The sequence below is a fragment of the Vulpes lagopus genome, chromosome 1 (assembly GCF_018345385.1).
Source record: "Vulpes lagopus strain Blue_001 chromosome 1, ASM1834538v1, whole genome shotgun sequence".
Classification (NCBI taxonomy): Eukaryota; Metazoa; Chordata; class Mammalia; order Carnivora; family Canidae; genus Vulpes; species Vulpes lagopus.
This window is the reverse complement of record NC_054824.1, coordinates 10,328,689-10,348,215: the sequence shown is the minus strand read 5'-3', so window position 1 is coordinate 10,348,215 and position 19,527 is coordinate 10,328,689. Positions and strand designations below refer to the sequence as shown.

The window sequence follows — 19,527 nt, the reverse complement described above, 5'->3', positions numbered from 1 at the left end:
TTGGGTGCAGAGGACACAGAAAACTCAAATCAGTGGACAGCTCAAAAAAAAAAAAAAAGCAAATGGGTAAAGAGCAGAGACAAGACAACCAAAGAAGGAAAAAAAAAATAGAAATGATTAAAAAAAAAAACAAAACAAAACTTCAAACCGGCACTAAGCCCAATGCATGCATTTTCAGGCAAGGCTCAAAGGCACCTTTCCTCCTATGGAAGTAGGGAAGTTTTTATTTTGTCTTGGTGCTCAAACATAGGGTGGTGGCGGGGGACCAGAGAGACACACAACCTCCTTGCTCAAGGATTTGGTCTCCCATCTCTTTGCACCCTCACTTTTTACTTCCTATAACCGTGTTGGTGACAGTGATTCCAGAAGCAAACTATGTATGGAATAATCAATGTCTCTTTCGGTCCCCAGGATAGTTGCAAAAGTAATTAATATAAGCTGTGGAATTAACTTCTTTTGATTGTGGGGCAACTGAGGGTGGAAGAAGTACCCCGTATTGCTACACACAGTACGTAGCTAGAAGGCACTCCACTGCCAGGCCTTTGCTCTTACTCTTTATTCTAGAGATTTACTCAGACGCGTTAGAAATAAAATTTGAACTGGATCTAGTCCAGGGTATGTACGTATCCGTATATGAAATATGGCCAGGGAAGTGTGAAGGTCACACGCTTTGATACCAGCTGTACTCCGGGTTTAGATTATGCTTCTTATTTAGCGTTGTGCACCACAATGTTTTAAGGATTATATTCCTGGTTATTTTTAGTTTAGAAACTCAGAAGCAACAAAGATGTGACAGACAGACTGTAAGGTGGCTCCATGATTCCCAGCAGCTCCTGGTGTTCACACCTCTGTGGGATCCCCTCCCTTTGGGTGCAGTTGGGATCTGTGACTTGCTTATAAACAATAAGCATAGCACAGGTGATGGATGTCAGTCCTGTGACTACATTATGTTACAAAAGACTCTTGTCTTGCCAGCAGGCTCTCTCTGGAGACTGTCATCTCTGGCTTGATGGAACAAGTGGGCACGTTGGGAAGTCCATGTGGCAGGAACGCTGGGGGGCCTCTAGGAGCTGAAAACAGCCTCCAGCCAATGGCCAGCGAGAAGCCAGTTCCCCGAGTTCTGCAAACACAAGGAGATGAACTCTGCCAACCATCTAAGTAACCCTGGAGATAGGTCCTTCCCCAGTCAAGCCTCCAGATGTGAATGTGGACCAGAGGACATTTTAACTGTGGCTTTGTGAAACCCTAAGCAGAAGACCCATTTAAGCCGTGCTTGGACTCCTGACCCACCAAAATTGTGAGTTAATAAATGTGTGTTATTTTAAGTTGTTAAGTTTGTGATAACTAGCTTATATGTGTTGTTTAGATTTTCAGCCTATTAGTACACACACACACAGTGCTGTCCCTTCTTTGGTACATTTTTTAAAAAAGATTCTTTTTTATTTATTTATTTATTTATTTATTTATTTATTTATTTATTTATTTATGATAAGCATAGAGAAAGAGAGGCAGAGACACAGGCAGAGGGAGAAGCAGGCTCCATGCCGGGAGCCTGACGTGGGACTCGATCCCGGGACTCCAGGATCGCACCCTGGGCCAAAGGCAGGCGCTAAACCGCTGAGCCATCCAGGGATCCCTTCTTTGGTACATTTTATGTTAAATATTGCTGCCCTGATGCCTTCTGATTTTTCTCTTTCTTATTCCTTGTCATATGTATCCTTGCCTTGATCTTCATTGCACAGTCTCTATGGAACAAAAACTCCGGTGAAATGGTACCCTATAGATCAGACACAGGTGTAGGTCTCCCTGGGATTTCCAGCTGCATTTCTACATCAAGGGTTATGTGTCCACACTTCACAGCTTCCACCCTTTAGGTGCTTTGGGAGACTCTCTTGGCCAAACCTCTGAGGCTGGACAGAAACACAGTCAACTCAGCTCACACAACTCAAGTTGCCATGCAGCGTGAGGAATGCCAAGGTAAAAAACTAGGAGCCGATTAAGCGCTAAACCAGGGTTCATTTAATCCTCTTATCTTGGAAAGCTTTAATCTGGGGCTTCCAGAGTCTTCCTTTCTTCCTTGACATCAACTTGTTCCCCCTCAAAGCCTCAATCCTTCAGATTTATGCATTTCCTTGTTACTTGCCCCTACTGAGATGTGAAGCCAGCCTGGCTTGGTCACTAGCTCTGCTTCTTCCTTCCTCCTTCCCTCCCTCCCTCCTTCCTTCCTTTCATCCTTCCTTCCTTCTTTCTTCCACGTTCTTTCATTTTTTAATCCCTGTGTAATTCTCCATAGTTCTCCTTCTCTACATCCCTATTTGCTTCTCATTGTTATAAATTTTTCATTATACAAGTAATACATTAAAATAATGCCATATACTGATGTATATCGTGTGACTTCAAACTGCGTTTATCAGCTATTTTTTTCAGACAACAAAAGAACTTGGAGCTTGTTTCTCTTTTCTTATATATATATAATCATTCTTTAAAATTACTGCATGATTTTATGGTATTATTAGTATATCACAATATATCTATCCCCTTAGCTATTTAGGTTGTTTCTAATACTTCTGCTATTAACCAGAAAATGCTGTGTGCATGATTCCTTTGGCGCATAGGTTAAAAGCAGGTTTTGTTTTTTTTTTTTTTTTAAGATTTTACTTATTTATCCATGAGAGACACAGAGAGAAAGGCAGAGACACAGACAGAGGGAGAAGCAGGCTCCTCTCAGGGAGCCCGATGTGGGACTCGATCCACATCCCCTCCATCGGGTCTCCAGGATCACGCCCTGAGCCAAAGGCAGACGTTCAACCAACCGCTGAGCCACCCAGGCATCCCTAAAAGCAGTTCTTAAGGAGGAAATGTCCTTTTTAAATATTTATGTATTTATTTATTTACTTATTTTTAACGATTTTATTTATTTAGAGAGAGAGCACCCGCAAGCAGGAGGAGGGAAAGGGAGAGAGAGAGAGAGAGAGAGAGAGAGAGAGAGAGAGAATCTCCAACAGATTCTGTGCTGAGCGCAGTGTCCATTGCCAGACTCCATCCCACAATACTGAGATCAGGACCCCAGCTAAAATCAGGAGTCGGCCACTTAACCAACTGAGTCACCCAGGCACCCCTCCTTTTTTTATTCTTAAAAATATTTAATTATTGAAGTAGAGTTGACATAGAATGTTATATTAGTTTTGGTTGTACAATATAGCGGTTCAATGATTTTATATATTATGCAGTGCTCACCACAATTAAGTATGTCACCATCTGTCGCCATACAACATCATTACAGTATTATAGACTATTCCCTACCCTGTATCTACCTTTCATCTCCATGACTTATTTATCTTATAACTGGAAATTTCTACTTCTTAATCCCCTTCACCTGTTTTGTCCATCCCCCTACTCCCCCTTCTCTGACGACCACCAGTTCTCTGAATTTATGAGTTTGTTTCTGATTTTTGTTCATTTGTTTTGTTTTTTAGATGACACATATAAATGAAATAATATGGTATTTATCTTTCTCTGACTCATTTCACTTAGCATAATACCATATATCCATCTAGGTTGTTGCAAATGGCAAGATCTTTTTCTTTTTTATGGCTGAGTAACATTTCATTAGACAACATCAACAAAATGTGTATACCGTACCCGTTCATCTATTGACGGTCATGGGGGTTGCTTCTGTGTCCTGGCTATTGTAAATAATGCTGTAATAAACAAAGGAGTGCATGTATTTTATGAATTAGCATTTTTTGTTTTCTCTAAATACCCAGTAGTAAAATTACTGGATTATGTGGTATTTATATCTTTAATTTTTTGAGGAACCTCCATGCTGTTTCCCAGAGTGACTGTACCAATTTACATTCCCAACAATAGCATATGAAGCTTCCCTTTCCCCCACATCTTCACCAATTCCTTTTTTTTTTTAAGATTTATTTATTTATTCATGAGAGAGAGAGACAGAGAGAGAGAGAGAGAGAGGCAGAGAGAGAGGCAGAGACACAGGCAGAGGGAGAAGCAGGCTCCATGTAGGGAGCCTGATGTGGGACTCGATCCAGAGACTCCAGGATCACGCTCTGGGCCAAAGGCGGCGCTAAACCACTGAGCCACCCGGGGATCCCCTATATTCACCAATTATTATTATTTCTTGTCTTTTTTCTTCTCTAGCCATTCTGACTGGTGTGACGTGATCTCTCATTGTGATTTGATTTGCATTTCCCTGATGTTGAGCATCTTGGCACGTGAATCCTGGCCATTTGTGTGTCTCCCTTGGAAAAATTTCTATTCAGGTCCTCTGCCCATTTTTTTAATCAGATTATTTGTTGTTGTTGTTGTTGTTGTTGTTGTTTTTGATGTTGAGTTGTAGAAGTTCTTTATATATTTTAGATATTAACCTCTTACTGGATATATCATTTACAAATATCATTTCCCATTCAGTAGGTTGCCTTTTTTGTTTTGTTGATGGTTTCTTGGCTGTGTAAAAGGTTTTTATTTTGGTGTGGTATTGCCATCTTAACAGCACTAAGTCTTACAATACATGAACATGGGATGTCTTTCATTTATTTAGGACTTCTCTAATTCCTTTCAGCAATGCTTTATAGTTTTCAGTGTACAAATCTTATACTTCCTTGGTTAAATTTATTCCTAAATCTTTTTTCTCACTCTCTCCATCTATCCTTTCCCTTTCTCTTTTTTATTTTGCCTCTGAAGTTGAACATTTCTCCCATTTAAGTATGAACTTCATTACATAGCTTTAGATCAAAGCACTTCTTAGAGTCCAGGCTTCACAATCTTACTCATCCTGCACTCTTCTTATAAAAAATCCTTGAGCTTCTCTTCTTTGTGCACATGCCAGAGTCAAGGCTATCAGAGCTGCTCCCAGAACTGAAGGTAGCAGTGTGTTTAGGTGGATAGGAGCCCAGCAGGCCTTAGGGCAGTGGGAGGATTTGGCCGGGGCACTAGGAAATGTTTTGACACGCAGCCCAGCTGAGTGAGCCGTGCTGACTAGATCTCCATCAGCATCCAGGAAAAACTTCAGTAATTTCTGTTGTTGTCTGAAAAAAGTGTTAAGTAGTGTGTCGAGGTTGCTTTTTAGTTTGTTTTTGGCTTTTTTCCCTTTGTTTTCCCAAAGCTTTGTAAGTCGTCTCTGTTTGAACATACTCCAGGAGTGGGTCCTCTGAGAGTTTCAGGTGCTCCCAGCTTTTAGGTGAAGGTCAAATCTTGTCGAAGAAGTCTGAACATTGATCCACCCAGAAGCCCTTAGTCTCTATGTTTAATAGCAGGACTACCTGCTTGGAATAGATTGAGGCATCTTTGAGGCATTCAAGATTCTTATGAGTTTAGTGAACACCAGTATCTCAAGAGGATCTGGTTAGTTTAGAATATCCACCTTGAGATATTTCCTGAGATATGAACGATGAACTTCTGTGTGTCCCAGTGAGGCCCAGGCAATTTTCAAAGTTTCATTCCTCATTGCAGGTTATATCTTGAAGTAGTGCAGAAGGCAAAGGATTTAAGTTACAGTAGAATGTTAAATTTGGGGGGAAACAATAATTCTTAAATTTTTACATCATCAAGAATATACCATCATTTTCTTTGCATAAAGTTTTTCCTGAAAAATACCTAATTTCAAGAAATTCAAGATATAATTGAACAAGAGTTACTTTTTAAATAGTAAGTAAAACTGCTAGCCATAAAAATCACAAGTAGGCCTAGACTCAGTATGGAGCTGATTAAAGAAACGTAAACACTGATCTATGAACAAATGAATGAGAACTGAGTGTGAAATATTCCTATTCCAATTGACCGAATAAAAAATTAATTATTTTCAATTACATCTCAATAAAGAATAATTATAAAGTAAATAAAAAGGGAGAAAATGACAGTAGTCAATAAATGAAGAATAAACAGTAATAAAGAAATTTACTTAAATGTTCCCTTTTCAAACGAATTGGTTCAAATATATGCAAGTGCCAACTAAACACTTGAAAAAAATGTTCTTCTCTGCATCCTATAAAGACGATGAGTAGCTGTAACTGGAACACAAATCTCAATGTCCAGGTCATTAGCAGTTGTTCTTTCCCAGAAAATTGGATAGCTCACCACTATCTAACCTCTATTTCTCTGTTTTGTGTCTGAGAGGTTCTTAGAAAAAATATGAGATCAGCCGTTGAAGTCTAGGTCAGCATTTATGAAGAGGCCTCACATGCTCTACAGCAAAAACCCAATTCCAGCCAGTCTTGGTGGCCAAGACCAAATGACTGGGGTGACCCTACCATTCTGTGGGACCTGGGGAGAGCTAAGATTTCCTTGGTGTGATTCATAGTAGGGGGTAGCGGCCAGATTTGCCCATTTCTGTCTGTGCTCCTCATATCGCTGTATCAGTTGCAAATTCATTCATTCAACAAATATTTATAAAGTATCCCCACATGCCAGGCGCTGTTCTGGCACAAATGGGCTGACTCTCAAATCCCCCCACTATGGCTCTATGGTCCATTGTCAGGGCATGGCCACAGTTTGAGATTGGCAGCTCATTCCAAGACCCCAATTCCAAGGAAAATATATTCAAGAAAGAAAGCAAATTAGCCTTTAAATATATCCTGCTTACAGTTCATATTTTTAAACCTGATCTGAATGACTCGATATAGTTGCTTTAATGTATGGGAATAGTGAATGGGACATGTCTAATTTTCTGCCTTTTAGGTAATAGTTGGCACAATGCAAAGCAGAAAATTTGTCATGTAAAAGTGTCTCACAATAGTAAGCCTCTGTTCAGGCTTGTCTTTTGCTACGATTTAAATTTAAAAAGCACATTTTAAAATCCAGTAGCCTTAAAGGATTTTTAAATTACAAATTATCTCTGAGTTCCAGAGGAGAGAATTGGTGTTCAGAGCTAGTAGAGAAATGGAAAAGCACTGAAAAAGACAAATACAAGCCAACTAAAGTGAAAACAAGATGATGGACATGTGGATTCCTCAGTAAGGACTTCAAACTTTTTATTGATTATTTTTCAGTATTGGTCTACATTCCATTTAGAAATTCTAGGTGAAAACTTGATTATTTAGATGTGTTGGTCTTTTTTTTTTTTTATTATACCTTCCATAAAGTTTAGTAAAATGTTTATATCTCCATCATCTTTAACAATTATAGGACTGAAAACCAGAGAACTAAAAGGAAGAGTGGACCTTTACAGAAGGTCATCAAAATAAAGTGGGGCTGAACACAAACTCTAAACAAGTTCTGAAATCAGACTGACACATTTACCGTTGGCCTGGGGATTGAGTGTGGTGGGCCATTGTGGAATTTCCAAATTAACAGAGCCCAGAGGGGCCTTCTGGTCCTGGGCTTCTCATTCACATTAATTTTTGTTTTGTTTTTCTTAGGTTTTAATATTAACCATTCCAGGGACGCGTGGGTGGCTCAGTGGTTGGGTGTCTACCTTGGGCTCAGGGTGTGATCCTAGGGTCCTGGGATCAAGTATGGCATCGGGCCCCCGGCAGGGCACCTGTTTCTCCCTTTGTTTATGTCTCTGCCTCTCTCTGTGTGTCTCTCATGAATAAATAATTTTTAAAAAATTTTTTAAAAATATTAACCATACCTCTCAGGCTATAAACAGATGATAAGCTGATCCAACTCATTTTGATGTTCTCTATCATTGGACTTATTTATAGCTTTTTTTTTTTTTTTAAAGAAAGGGAAAATCTGACTCCTGAAAAGTACCATACTGGATTGGACCTGGAGGAAGTGTCAAATATTTCCTGTCCAGCATTGCTTTCATTAAGTTGAGATGATGGAAATTAAGCGCATGGCACAGCATCTGGCACATAGGCTATTTTGTCATTATTATTGTTACTATTATCGATCTCAGTTTTGTAAGGAAAAATATATGTAGTAAATATATGACTTCTTTACGTTGTTTATCTTGTTTTGTACACTTTTCTGTTTTTTCCCTTTTCATGGTAACTGTGTTGTATGTATCATCAGAAAAACACAATGAAAAGGAAAAGAACCCTTTAGAAAGAGTAAGACCATAAGAGAGGATCCTGCCTTTATTGTAAACCAGCAGTTTGAGTAATTGGTCGCAAGTGATGGGCTGCTTTGGTGGCCTCGGGTAGACAGGACCGGTCACGGGGAACATTCCCCTCATTGTGCACAGGCAGGTGGTGGTTTACTAGGTGTATTTTGTGCACTTCCTCCAGGCCTGGAGGATAGGCGTGGACACTCTCACCAATGTCCTTGGAGCCCTGCACTGGAAACTGATGTGTCAAGCTGGTACCTGTAGGGCTGCCCATTGAACAGCCACCTTCCCTGTGACTTGAGAGTTTGGGTCTCATTTCCCCATCATTAAATGAGAGGAAGACAGTCATGTCTGGTTTTCCTTCAGAAAGGCATTCCAGGAATCAACTGAGTGGTATCTGTAACTAGCCTTGGCCAAATAACTCTCAGACTTTGCTATATTTATTAGTGATGCCCAGGGTGGATTCCTAGAACTGTGAGATGGAAAGGGGGGCCCCCATCCAGCCCTGTGTTCGAGAAGGGCTGCCACCAAGCCACACAGACCTCCAGGCTGATCCTTCCTCAGCTGCCCTGCATGACTTATTTATGTCTCTAAAACCCAGTGGAGTCAGCAATGACCTTTCTGTCCCTCTCTAAATCTTCCCACTCTTAAACCAGAGCCCTCCTAGGACTTCTTTCAAACCAGCTCCTTAGTCTTCTTTGGACTTCTTCCAGCTTCTTTGTATTCAAGTCCAGTCGAGGAGGTCTAAACACAGTGTTTCCTCTAATAGATGCTAAGCAGCGTTCAGCAGAATGAAGGATGGTTTGTGTCCTTCAATGCCATACAAGAGTGCTTCTAGGCAGAGGAGCGTGTACAGGGAAAATAAAGGGCTCCCAGGTCCAAGAGAGTTGAAGTCAAAATTCGGCTTCCCAGTCCACTTGCTGGTGACAGAGGCAAGTCATTTGCTTTGCTTCAGTCCTTCACAGGTGAAAAAAAGGATTCCTGATCCTTCATAAGATAACTGTGAGGACTAAGTGAGATGGTATACATAAAAGTGCTTGGTTTACATTGTCCACATTTTTCATACACGTTGACTTAACTACAAGCCAATTATTTCATCCGGTGTTCAACAGAAGAAATGGAAATGTGATGCGTTCCAAAGCTGGAGAAAAAAGTATCGAGAATGGATTACTAAAAACAAAAACAGAACTGTTGCCCTGTACTCTAAGACCTGTTCAAGAATACTTTTATTATATTTTATTTTTATTTATTTATTTATTTTTTATTTATGATAGACATAGAGAGAGAGAGAGAGAGAGAGAGAGAGGCAGAGACACAGGAAGAGGGAGAAGCAGACTCCACGCTGGGAGCCTGACACGGGACTCGATCCCGGGACTCCAGGATCGCGCCCTGGGCCAAAGGCAGGCACAAAACCGCTGAGCCACCCAAGGATCCCCCAAGAATACTTTTAACCATCTTTATCTTTTTGCCTTATATGTGGGCTTTAAAGCCATGCTCCATGATAGGATCCAACTTCCCTAGGTAAGAGCTCACCTTATAATTCTCAGTTGTGTAAACTGTTCTCAGCAGTTTACACAAAATTCCAATGACCCATTTTTTTAAGCTTAGTGATTTTGGAGCCATTGCCCCAAAGATAAATACCACTTACAGTCCTCAAGGAGGGATAACTTGATTTAGAAATATCTCCTCTAATCCCCAGAAATCCCTGTGAAATAGGAAGGAAGAAAACCCAGATATGAGCAGTGTTTGAAGTAGAGCGCCTAAGAGATAGAAGACATATCTCCAGATTTTTAGGACAAAGCAAAAAAAAAAAAAAAAGTTGCAAATGAGTCAACGTCCCTCAGATCTAATAACAAACAAAGGAAGGAAAAAGCAAAACCTTCCATCTTTCCCAAATGTCCATCAAGGGAAAAAGCAGATAGCAATTGCTTATTATAAGTCGGGTGCTGTTCTGAGCAGATTGTATATATTAAGGTGTTTAATCTTCCCATGATTTATGGGCAGGTATTGTGTCCATCCTCACTTTCCAGAGAAGGAAGCTCAGGCGCAGAGATGAGTAATTTCCCCAAGGTTTTATAGCACGTGCGGCAGAGCTGCATTCGAATTCAGGCAGTGGGTTCTAAGAGGCCACACTTTTCACCCTGTCCCTTGCTGCTTGGGAACTCCCTGCACAGCCCTTTCTTTATCCCTAACTTGAGAAGCAGGATAGTACAGTAGTGAAATGCACATACTCGGGTGTCAAAAAGATTCATCTTTTAATCCCGACTCCACCACTTAGTGAAGAAGCAGGAAGCGGCAAGTGATTGCCTTCCTTGCTCCCACCATCTGAAACCGTGGCTGGTGAAGAGACTGAGGTTTAAAGGATTAAGATATTTAAAATAGAAATCATGTTCTGTACCCAAACACTAGGTTGTTTTGCCACTCTCTGAGTCAGCTTGCTGTAGTGAAATCATCATGCATTCAGAAAGCTTCCTGAACATCAGCTGTCTCAGATGCACTAAGTGGTGGGGTTGTTTTTTTGTTTTTGTTTTTTTTTAAATAATCTACTAAGTATACATGGATAAAGCAGTGTGAATTATGGAGAAAATGAGTGTATTAACACTTCGAGTTAATGCTAATTTGAATAAGTTCTTGCTGTTTTTTTTTCCAATTTGCTGCATAATCTTCATTATCACTTACAGCATGATCATTATGTGCATGTAATAGTTAAGCAGCTAGTACGAGTAACTACCACTTGTTGAGTACCTATGTTGTGCAAGTCCTTTACTTAAATTCTCATTCAGGTTCTCGATGAGGTTGGCAGGTATCTTTATCTCTCTTTGTTGATGGGAAATTGGGGCATGGAGCGCTCTCCAGCAATTTGCTTCAGTTCCCACTGTAGCCTAAAGTGACGGGAGCATTGGTAAAACCTTGACTCACTCTGATGCCCACGTGTGTGTATTTTACTGTAATCCTCTATCGCTTCCCAAAGAATAGATAAAAGCAAGGCTACATTTATAGCTTCTGACTTGGTATGCTATAATCTCTAATATATATCTGATGACTATTTTTAAAAAAAGATTTATTTATTTGTTTGAGAGAGAGTGCACCCGCACAGGTGCATGGGGGGAGGCAGAGGGAGAGACCCTCAAGCAGACTTGCCACTGAGCTCCGAGCCTGGGGGGGCCCAGTCTCACCACCCATGAGATCATGACCTGAGCCAAACCAACGGTCGGACGCTCAACCTACCGAGTCACCCAGGAGCCCCTAATAACTATTTTGTTACAAGATTTGCGTGGTTGTTGATCCACTTATGTATCCTACATCTCCAAATTAATCTCTAATCTGGCAGGTTCCGTTGTGTGATTCTCACTCAAAAATATCTTCAAACTGAAAAAAAAAACAAAACAAGAGGCTTCTTTATGGTTCTCTCAAAAGCTATTATGCGGAAATCAAGTGACACCAAATGGGGACAAAAGATTAGCTCTGATTAACTCAACCTCTGGCTCCGAGTTAGTTCACAGTTGCAGCGACAAAAATTATCGGCTACGCTAATCACATTTGGATGAAAGCTCGAGTTTTATAGAAACCATCCCCAGATTGTTGTTTTCTTTCTGGCACGTTAATACAACTAATTCATTAGCAGAATGAGCAAGCCATTCTCGCAACAGAGCAGGGCTTCCTTTTATGAAACAGAGCCCCACTGCAAGCTGTTCTCCAGAATCTGGGAAAGGATTACATTAGTCTGTGGTATGCATATTTTGCTTTTGAATTCCGTTGGCCACCAACAAGTATTGATTGCAAAAGACGTTTAACACAACAGGAAACCTAGTTTATAGGACATCAGTTCCAGGTTCCTACTGGTTTACCTTTCAAATAACACACACACACACACACACTCACACACACATTCACACCCCATTTCAGGCCATAAGAATTTCTTCATTATGTTCATTTACCAAAATGGACATTTGAGAGGAGAAAACACAAGTGAACCGATCCACAGTGGAAATGGGAACCAAAGCAAACAGTCTTAGCTTGAGCGGTTCCTATTTCCCCTCCATCTCAGAGGCATGCAGAGATGGATCAGATCTAGTGGTCAGGTGTGCAGACGGGCAGTAGTGATTCTCTACCAGTACTGAGCCAACACAGGAGACCCAGAGAGCAAAGATGGTTGTCAGGGGTGGGAAGGGTCATTCCTCCCTCCAGCCTTTTGGGAAATTCCAGTTTCCTCTTGAGCAAAAGAAAGCATAATATGTCAATAAACACAAGTGGCCCTATGACACTTTCCTATAAAATAACTCCTACAGCGAGTGTGTATGGTGCATTATTCTCCTGATGAATTGGGATTATTGGTTAAAGAGTAAATTGGAAAGAAATTTAAAAAAAAGTAAATTGGTCTTGGGGACTAGGGTGGGGAGGTCCTCTCTGGACGCTATAATAACACTTCTTAGTTACAAGGGTGCATTATTGGTTCCTGTGGAATAAAGTTGACTAAACTGTGTATTTATGTTCCAGGAGGGACAGGAGAACTGGACCGGAGTCACAGCAAGAGGGCATGGGAGGTGGAGCTCGTCCCACCTGTAGGAAAGAAAGAAGGGGACTAGAAACTCAAAAAGAAACTCACGTGGAAAATTGTCCCTCAGCTGGTCCTGGGTGTGAAACTCGGGTTAATCCTACTTACACCGTGTAGAAAAACAAGTGTCTATCAAACAAAGGAAAAGTCAGGATAATTTACCTCAAAAGCTAAAAAAATAGTATTATGTAGACTACCTCTCAATTATGGCTTTTAAAAAAAAATCCACACAGAATGGCTGGTTATTCAGCTCCTTTGGGATTCATCCCAGAATGCTCTTATCTTTCTTGATCTGCACAAAGAAATCAATTTAAAATGATAAACTGACACGTTAAACACCCAGCTCAAATTTAACTGAAATTATTCCATGCCCCTGTGAAGCATAATAATCCATTATTTTTGTTTTGTCTTGACTATGGAAGGGCAAAAGAAGTAAAAATTGAAGAAAAAGCTTCTCTCAAATTCCTTTTTTTTTTTTTAAATATAGAGAGGGAGGGAAGAGGGGGATGGGTAGAGGGAGCAGTGAGAGAATCTTAAGCAGGCTCCATGCCCAGCACAGAGCCTGACTCAGGGCTCAGCCTCACAACCCTCTCAAATTCCTTTTACCTTGTCAAGAGCAAAAGGTATGGGGGAACCTGGGTGGCTCAATCAGTTGAGTGTCTGCCTTCAGCTCAGGTCAAGATCCTGGGTCCCTGGGATTGAGTCCAGTGTTGGGCTCCCTGCTCCATGGGGAGCCTGCTTCTCCCTCTGTCTCTGCTTCTCTTTGTGTCTCTCATGAATAAATAAATAATCTTAAAATTAAAAGAAAAAGGAAGAGCAAAGGGATGAGGGAAGTGGAGATTTGTAGTATTTGGTTAATGTTTGGACGATTTAAGAAGATACTTTAAGTTGAGTGAGGCCACACAGAAATATTCCTTATATTTTGTACCCTTTTAATGATGTAGCTCTCTCCCAGGAGCTCACCATGCCCCTTCTGGATTAACTGAAGTGACTGAGTTTATGCCAAAATGTGCTCTGAGTAACATACGTGTCCCTGTAGAGACAGCCATGGTGAGACTGGCAGCGAACCAGGGCTGTGCCCTCCTTTGGCTCTAGCCTCTCCGCACCATGCTGGGGAAGCCCATCCAGTGAATGAGAGAACAAAGAAATATTCCATTTGCTTGTGGTAGTGGAGTGAGTGAGAACTGCCTGCTTTCTACCTGGAGCAGAGGATCTGGAGCAATTAGACATTCAATTTACAAGGCTTTTATTTTCATCTGTTTGAAGCCTCCCCATAAGCCAGCGAGGGGGGTGGGAGCTGGCAAGATGTAGTACATAGCCCTGCTCTTTAGTGAGCATGAACCCCAGGCGGGGTACTCTGCTAGGATCATGCACACCAAGTAAATATAATGAGGCACCTGTTCTGAAGGGAGTGCATTCTAGTGGGGATATAACAGGGACATCGAGACAGGAAATTGTATGTGAAATTGCTGTTGGTGTTGGTATCTTAGAAAGAGGCCGAGTTCAGACATAAGGATTCTGTGTGGGCAAGAAGATGGGGAGGGGGGTGGTTGGTGTTTTTCATACAAGGAGAATTATTTGTCGGAGCTGTTTTTGTCTAAAAGGTATTTGAAGTATGTTCAAAGATAAAACTACCCTGCGTTTTCCCTAAAACACATGTGAGAGGTATCCAAATTATCTAAGAAGTGTCAAATTTGTGTTGGCAATGCTGACTTGACTTTAAACTCTGTTAACCATTAAATAGATCAAGGTCGTATTTACAAAATATATGTAAGATATGGTTTCATCCCTGGGAACTTAAAAAAAAATCTATTATGAAAAATGTCAAACAAAAAAACAACAAAAAAGAGAAAAATATCAAACATATATAAAACTGAAGAGAATGATATAATGAACCTCTGTGCCTACCATCCACCTCCATCAACTGGCAACACATGGCCAATATTATTTCATGTGACTCCTTCCTACTTCATTACCTTAAAGGAAATTCCAATTTCACATTCCAATTGGAATTCCAATCAAATTCCAATTTCATATCATTTCATTCATAATATTGTTATGTACCTCTAAAAGATAAGGACTTGCTTTTAAACCAGAATCATATCTAAAATTAATCACAATTCCTCAATATCAATAACTATCTAGTTTGTGTTCAAATTTACCCAGAGACCTTTATTGCAAATATGGATACTGTTGTGGCATTGCAATGCTGTGTGACAAACTACCCCAGAATATGAAGGCATTAAAAAAGAACCTATTATTCTCTCTCATCTAGGAAGGTTTTTGATCATCAAGTCAGTTTCTTTAGATATTTCATTTATGCTGTCTCAGTCTTGGCAAATTTTCACTTTCTAGGACTCTATCTTATCTAAGTTTAAAAAAATTTATTAGTATAAATTCATAATTTCCTTTTAGGATATCTATAGCATCTGTAGTTATGTTTCCTTTTTCATTCCTATCATTGTTTATTTGTGCCTCTTCTCTTTTTTTCTTTATCAGTCTTACCAGAAGTTTATCAATTTTATTAATGATCCCAAAGTACCAACTTCTGGATTTGTTACTATTCACTCTTGTACCTTTGTTTTCTGATTTTTTAATTTCTGCTCTTATCATTATTATTTCTTACCTCCATCTTTTTTTTATTTATCTTGCTGTTCTTTCACTAATTTCTTAAGTTGAATTCTTTGTTCAATAATGTGTAGCCTTTTTTTCATTGCTAATAGATGCAGCAAAGGTTATATATCTCTCTAATTATTGTTTTAGCTGCATACCAAAGATTTTGATGTATATAGGATTCACATTATTGTTTAGTTCTAAATGTTGCCTAATTTCTGTTATAACTTCTTCCTTGAACAATTAATTCCATCAGAGTATATTTCTTTATATATGTTGTTTTCAAATATGGGATATTTCTGGTCATTATTTTGTTGCTGGTTTCTAAGCTGTGTGGTCTGATACCATTCCTTTGAAATTTGTTGAGACTTACTTTCTGGACTAGTATGGAGTTATTTTTTATTACATTTTTTTCCTCCCACTCATTGGCAATTATCTTTGCAACTTCCTGGGAGGTAGGGTTTATTTCTAGTTCATCCTCCCCCTGTGAGTGTACTCTTTGGGTTCAAGCTTCACTGTTCAGGCCCCGGGTTTTATCTCCTCTTCCTCAGCCCCAGAAGGCTGTGCTTATCAAGGCTCCTGTCCATTCACTTGAGTACAGGCCTGTGAGATGAAAGATACACCAGTGTTCTCTCCTCTCTGCATTTTCCCCTTTTGCTTTTGACCCAAATGTTCCTTACAGTCTATTCTAGTCAATTCCTCAATGCATTTAAGAAGACTTAAATATGATCTAGCACTTTTCATCAGTGGTGAACCTCATCTGCCATATGTCCATTAATAGAAGTCTACGCTGGCATCTTATTTGATTACTGTTGAATTTCTGCAACATGCAGTAAATAACAGGCTCAAGGAGCTTAAGGTTTAGCCATTTCTTAAGGCAATCACTAGAAACACTGTTAGGAAAAATTTAACATAAAATATGTAGAGTAGATGTTCTCAAGAATTAATAAGGGAATACACACCGAGAAGAGAGAAATGATATAGTTTTTTAAAAAAGATTTCATTCATTTATTTGAGAGAGGGAGAGCATGAGTGGGGTGAGAGGCAGAGGAAGAAGCAGACTCTACAATAACCAGAGAGCCTGATGTGGGCGCTCAATCCCAGGACTCTGGGATGGTGACCTGAGCCGACGGCAGATGCCTAACTGACTGAGCCACCCAGGTACCCCTTAAGTTCCATTCAAAATTATCAAAAATATAGCCAATAAATCTGAATGATTCCAAAATGACCCCCAAAAGATATATAGAAGTATTCATAGCAGTGTTTTCCCATCAAAAATTGAAGAAAAAAACCCCAACAAACATTTATCAATAATAGGATAGGTATATCAATTAGGGAATACTGCATAGCCAATGAGAATGATCAAACTAAAACCACATGCAACTATATAAATGCGATTCTGATTCTGATTCTGTGAAGTTCAAAACCAGACAAACCTAATTTATTGTGCTACAATTCAAAGTGGTTGCTACCCTGGAGAGAAGGTGATTGGCAGCGATGGGCACAAGAGGACCTCTGTGGGTCTGGCCATGTTCTAGCTCTTTATCTGAAAGCTTGTATCATGGGTGTGTTCATTTGGTGAAAATTAATGGAACTGTACACTTTTTGTGTGTGCACTTTTTGTGTGTATATATATATATATATATATTTCAATAAAATTTCACATTACAAAACATCCAAAATGAAATAAATGAAATACAAAAAGCCACAAGTCAGTACCTGATACTGCTCTTGGTTTAAAAAGAAAAAAAAGGGCTGTGCTAACCAACCATTGCCATAATGAAATTTTGACTGTTTAATGATGTCTTCCAGAAAGCTTGGGAAGTGGGAATAGGAAAAATGGAGATACTTTTCTAAGTGTAGGAAAACACTACTTTTCCCCAGGTAGGTTATACTGTAGAATTCTGGAGCGCTCTTCCCACTAGGACATCAGAGGTTGGAGCCATGTGTTCATCTTATCCTTTGACACTGTCCTCCTTCCAGTGGGAGGCTGCCTCTTCATCTGTAGAGAGAAAATGCATAGCTACCACCTTATCTGCCACCTGGGAACTGATCTTGTATTTTGATTATTAATAATATCAGAGTACTGTCAAATTTCAAGTTTGGTTCTAGGTTGTCTTTATTTGACTTCTGCAATGACTCATCATATGAGTGCAACTATTCCTCTGGGAACCCCAAATTATTCCCCTGAATCCACCACAAAGAAAAATCTAAGTGGCTTCCCTGTCCTTCCCTGACTCCCTCTCTAAAACCTTTGCCACCAGTGAAGTGTCATAATGTTATTAAGGAAGGCAGTGAGCCATGTCATTCTAGATCTGTCGTTTGTCTTGGGCTAGAGAAATCTCCCAAGTTCTCTAAAGAAAAATCCCTACTCCATTTACTCGCCAAGACTTGTCAGTGGATTCCTGGATTCTTTACAAGAATTTCGGTTCTTCATTTTAATTTATGCTCTTCTTTTAAACATAGATTATCTCTTGTTCTGTTGTTTGTCAAGATTCCTACATTTTTCATTTTAACCTCATTTTCTGCTTCGTAGGTTCCCATTCTGAGATGGAGATAAATCACGCTGTCCCAACCTGTTTGTAGTGTATTAATCATCCAGTTCTCGTCAATGGGCTTTTCATCTGGTTGCCTGTTTTACATCTGTTCATTCTTTTCTCATACAAGATGCACAGACTACTCCCATTTTCTATTACTTTGTAAAGTCTGTTATAAAAAAAAGTATATTTTTCCCCATGAAATTTCCTTAATTGAAGACATCGGAAACTATTTGAGTTAGGAGGACTCCATAACTTCTATTTATATTATTTCTTTGCGTTTTGGGTGTTTCGTCTCTTCCCAAACCCCTCAAGGAAAACCGCACCTGCAATGACCTCCTGAGCTGATTCTCTCAAGCCTTCCTTCTCTGAGAGTAAGCAGGCCTCAAATTTCTTCAGGGCAGAGATTACCTGAATTCATTTGCCAGCTAATCCATAGGTAAACTGAGTGATTCTATTATGGTAGGATGATATAGATGGGAATTTATTTGCAAGGCAAAAAACCCCAAAAACCCCACAAAAACTTGTATAGTCTTAAGACAGGATGTTAGGAGAAGCTTATTGTTCAAAAATGTATATCTTCTCTCAAGACACAGTTATTTCTGAAGTGAACATAAATTATAATTTTTACTTTAAAGTTGGAGTTAAGACAGAAACTCTTAATAAAGTCTTGTATAGACAACCTGCCACCGCCAGCTGCATTACTTTAGTCATATCATAATAACCATGACATCATTGATATAACCTAATATTCCTTTGCATTTTGGGTTATGTCTTGACAGTGGCTTTTATTTGTGTTTTCTAATAGATAAGAGATTGCTGTGGGTTTTTTTTTCCTCCCAGGCAAGCATTGGAAGGCTATTACTGGTATGTTTCAAGACTAAGGTTTCTATTGTCATTGACATAAACAATAAAATTATAAGACACACTTGGAAGTGCTTTCAAACTGTATCTGCAATTCATAGGTCTGGGATTTCGTGGGGAGCTTTATTTTCTCTTTCTCTTTCCCTGGTTCTCCAGCTTTTCTTTGAAATGTCAGTGTTCCCAGGGTTCCATCCTTGGTCCTTTCTCTTCTCATGTCACACACTGTCGTTGTGCCTATAGTTATCACCGCCACCCACTCTCCCCCCCCCCCCCACGCCTCCATTTCCATCATGGGTCTTACTTACTTCATTTCTCCATATCCAACTGATGCTTAGTCCTGGAAGATGTTTCCCCTCAGATCTCAGTAAAAATGCATGGTTCTCTGGAGCCACTGACTTGCTTTGAACTCAGAGTTTCAAGGAAACGTGTGCTTGGTGGTACTTCCCCTCTGCTTTGCAACTGGGAAAATTCAGGGCAGATTTGGTGACCTATCTGTAGTTATTGTTTAGGGTCTGTGCGTTAACCTCACCTCTAGCTCAATACTCTTCACTTCAGTTTTTCATCCATTTATTTCTATCCTGCTTTCACATACGTATCTATATGGCCTTGCTTTGGAATAGTCAGGGTGTGAGTCTAAGTAATATGATAGGATATAGTATATCACACATATTTGTGTTGCAAGTGTATTCCTCTTCTGAATATCTCCATCCTGATGATCCATATAAACATACCTTAATTTCACTGTGTTGGAAATGGATCCTCCTGAAATTCTCTGCCATGAACTAATCTGACTAGTCTCCAAAACCAGTAGTCATCATAACTTACTCTTTGACTCCTTTCTCCATTTCCTACCATCACATCTAATTGGTCGTCAGATCCTCCTAATTTATTGTGGGCTTTCCTCCCCATCCCCACTGTCACTGTCCCGAGTGGACTATGGCAACAGA

General features: G+C 39.8%; 1 long non-coding RNA gene across 7 annotated transcripts in view; it reads left to right on the top strand.

The window, feature by feature from the left end:
* The window catches only part of LOC121496460, a 127,793-nt gene that overhangs the window by 34,249 nt on the left and 74,017 nt on the right, over positions 1-19,527 (top strand). For 4 of the 7 annotated variants that reach the window (XR_005989240.1, XR_005989241.1, XR_005989244.1 and 1 more), the window contains exon 1: positions 75-1,297. This is a non-coding gene — a long non-coding RNA (uncharacterized LOC121496460). Of the gene's footprint in view, positions 1-74; positions 1,298-19,527 lie in introns of those variants that run through there. The other 3 variants (XR_005989245.1, XR_005989247.1, XR_005989243.1) reach the window with 1 other exon arrangement.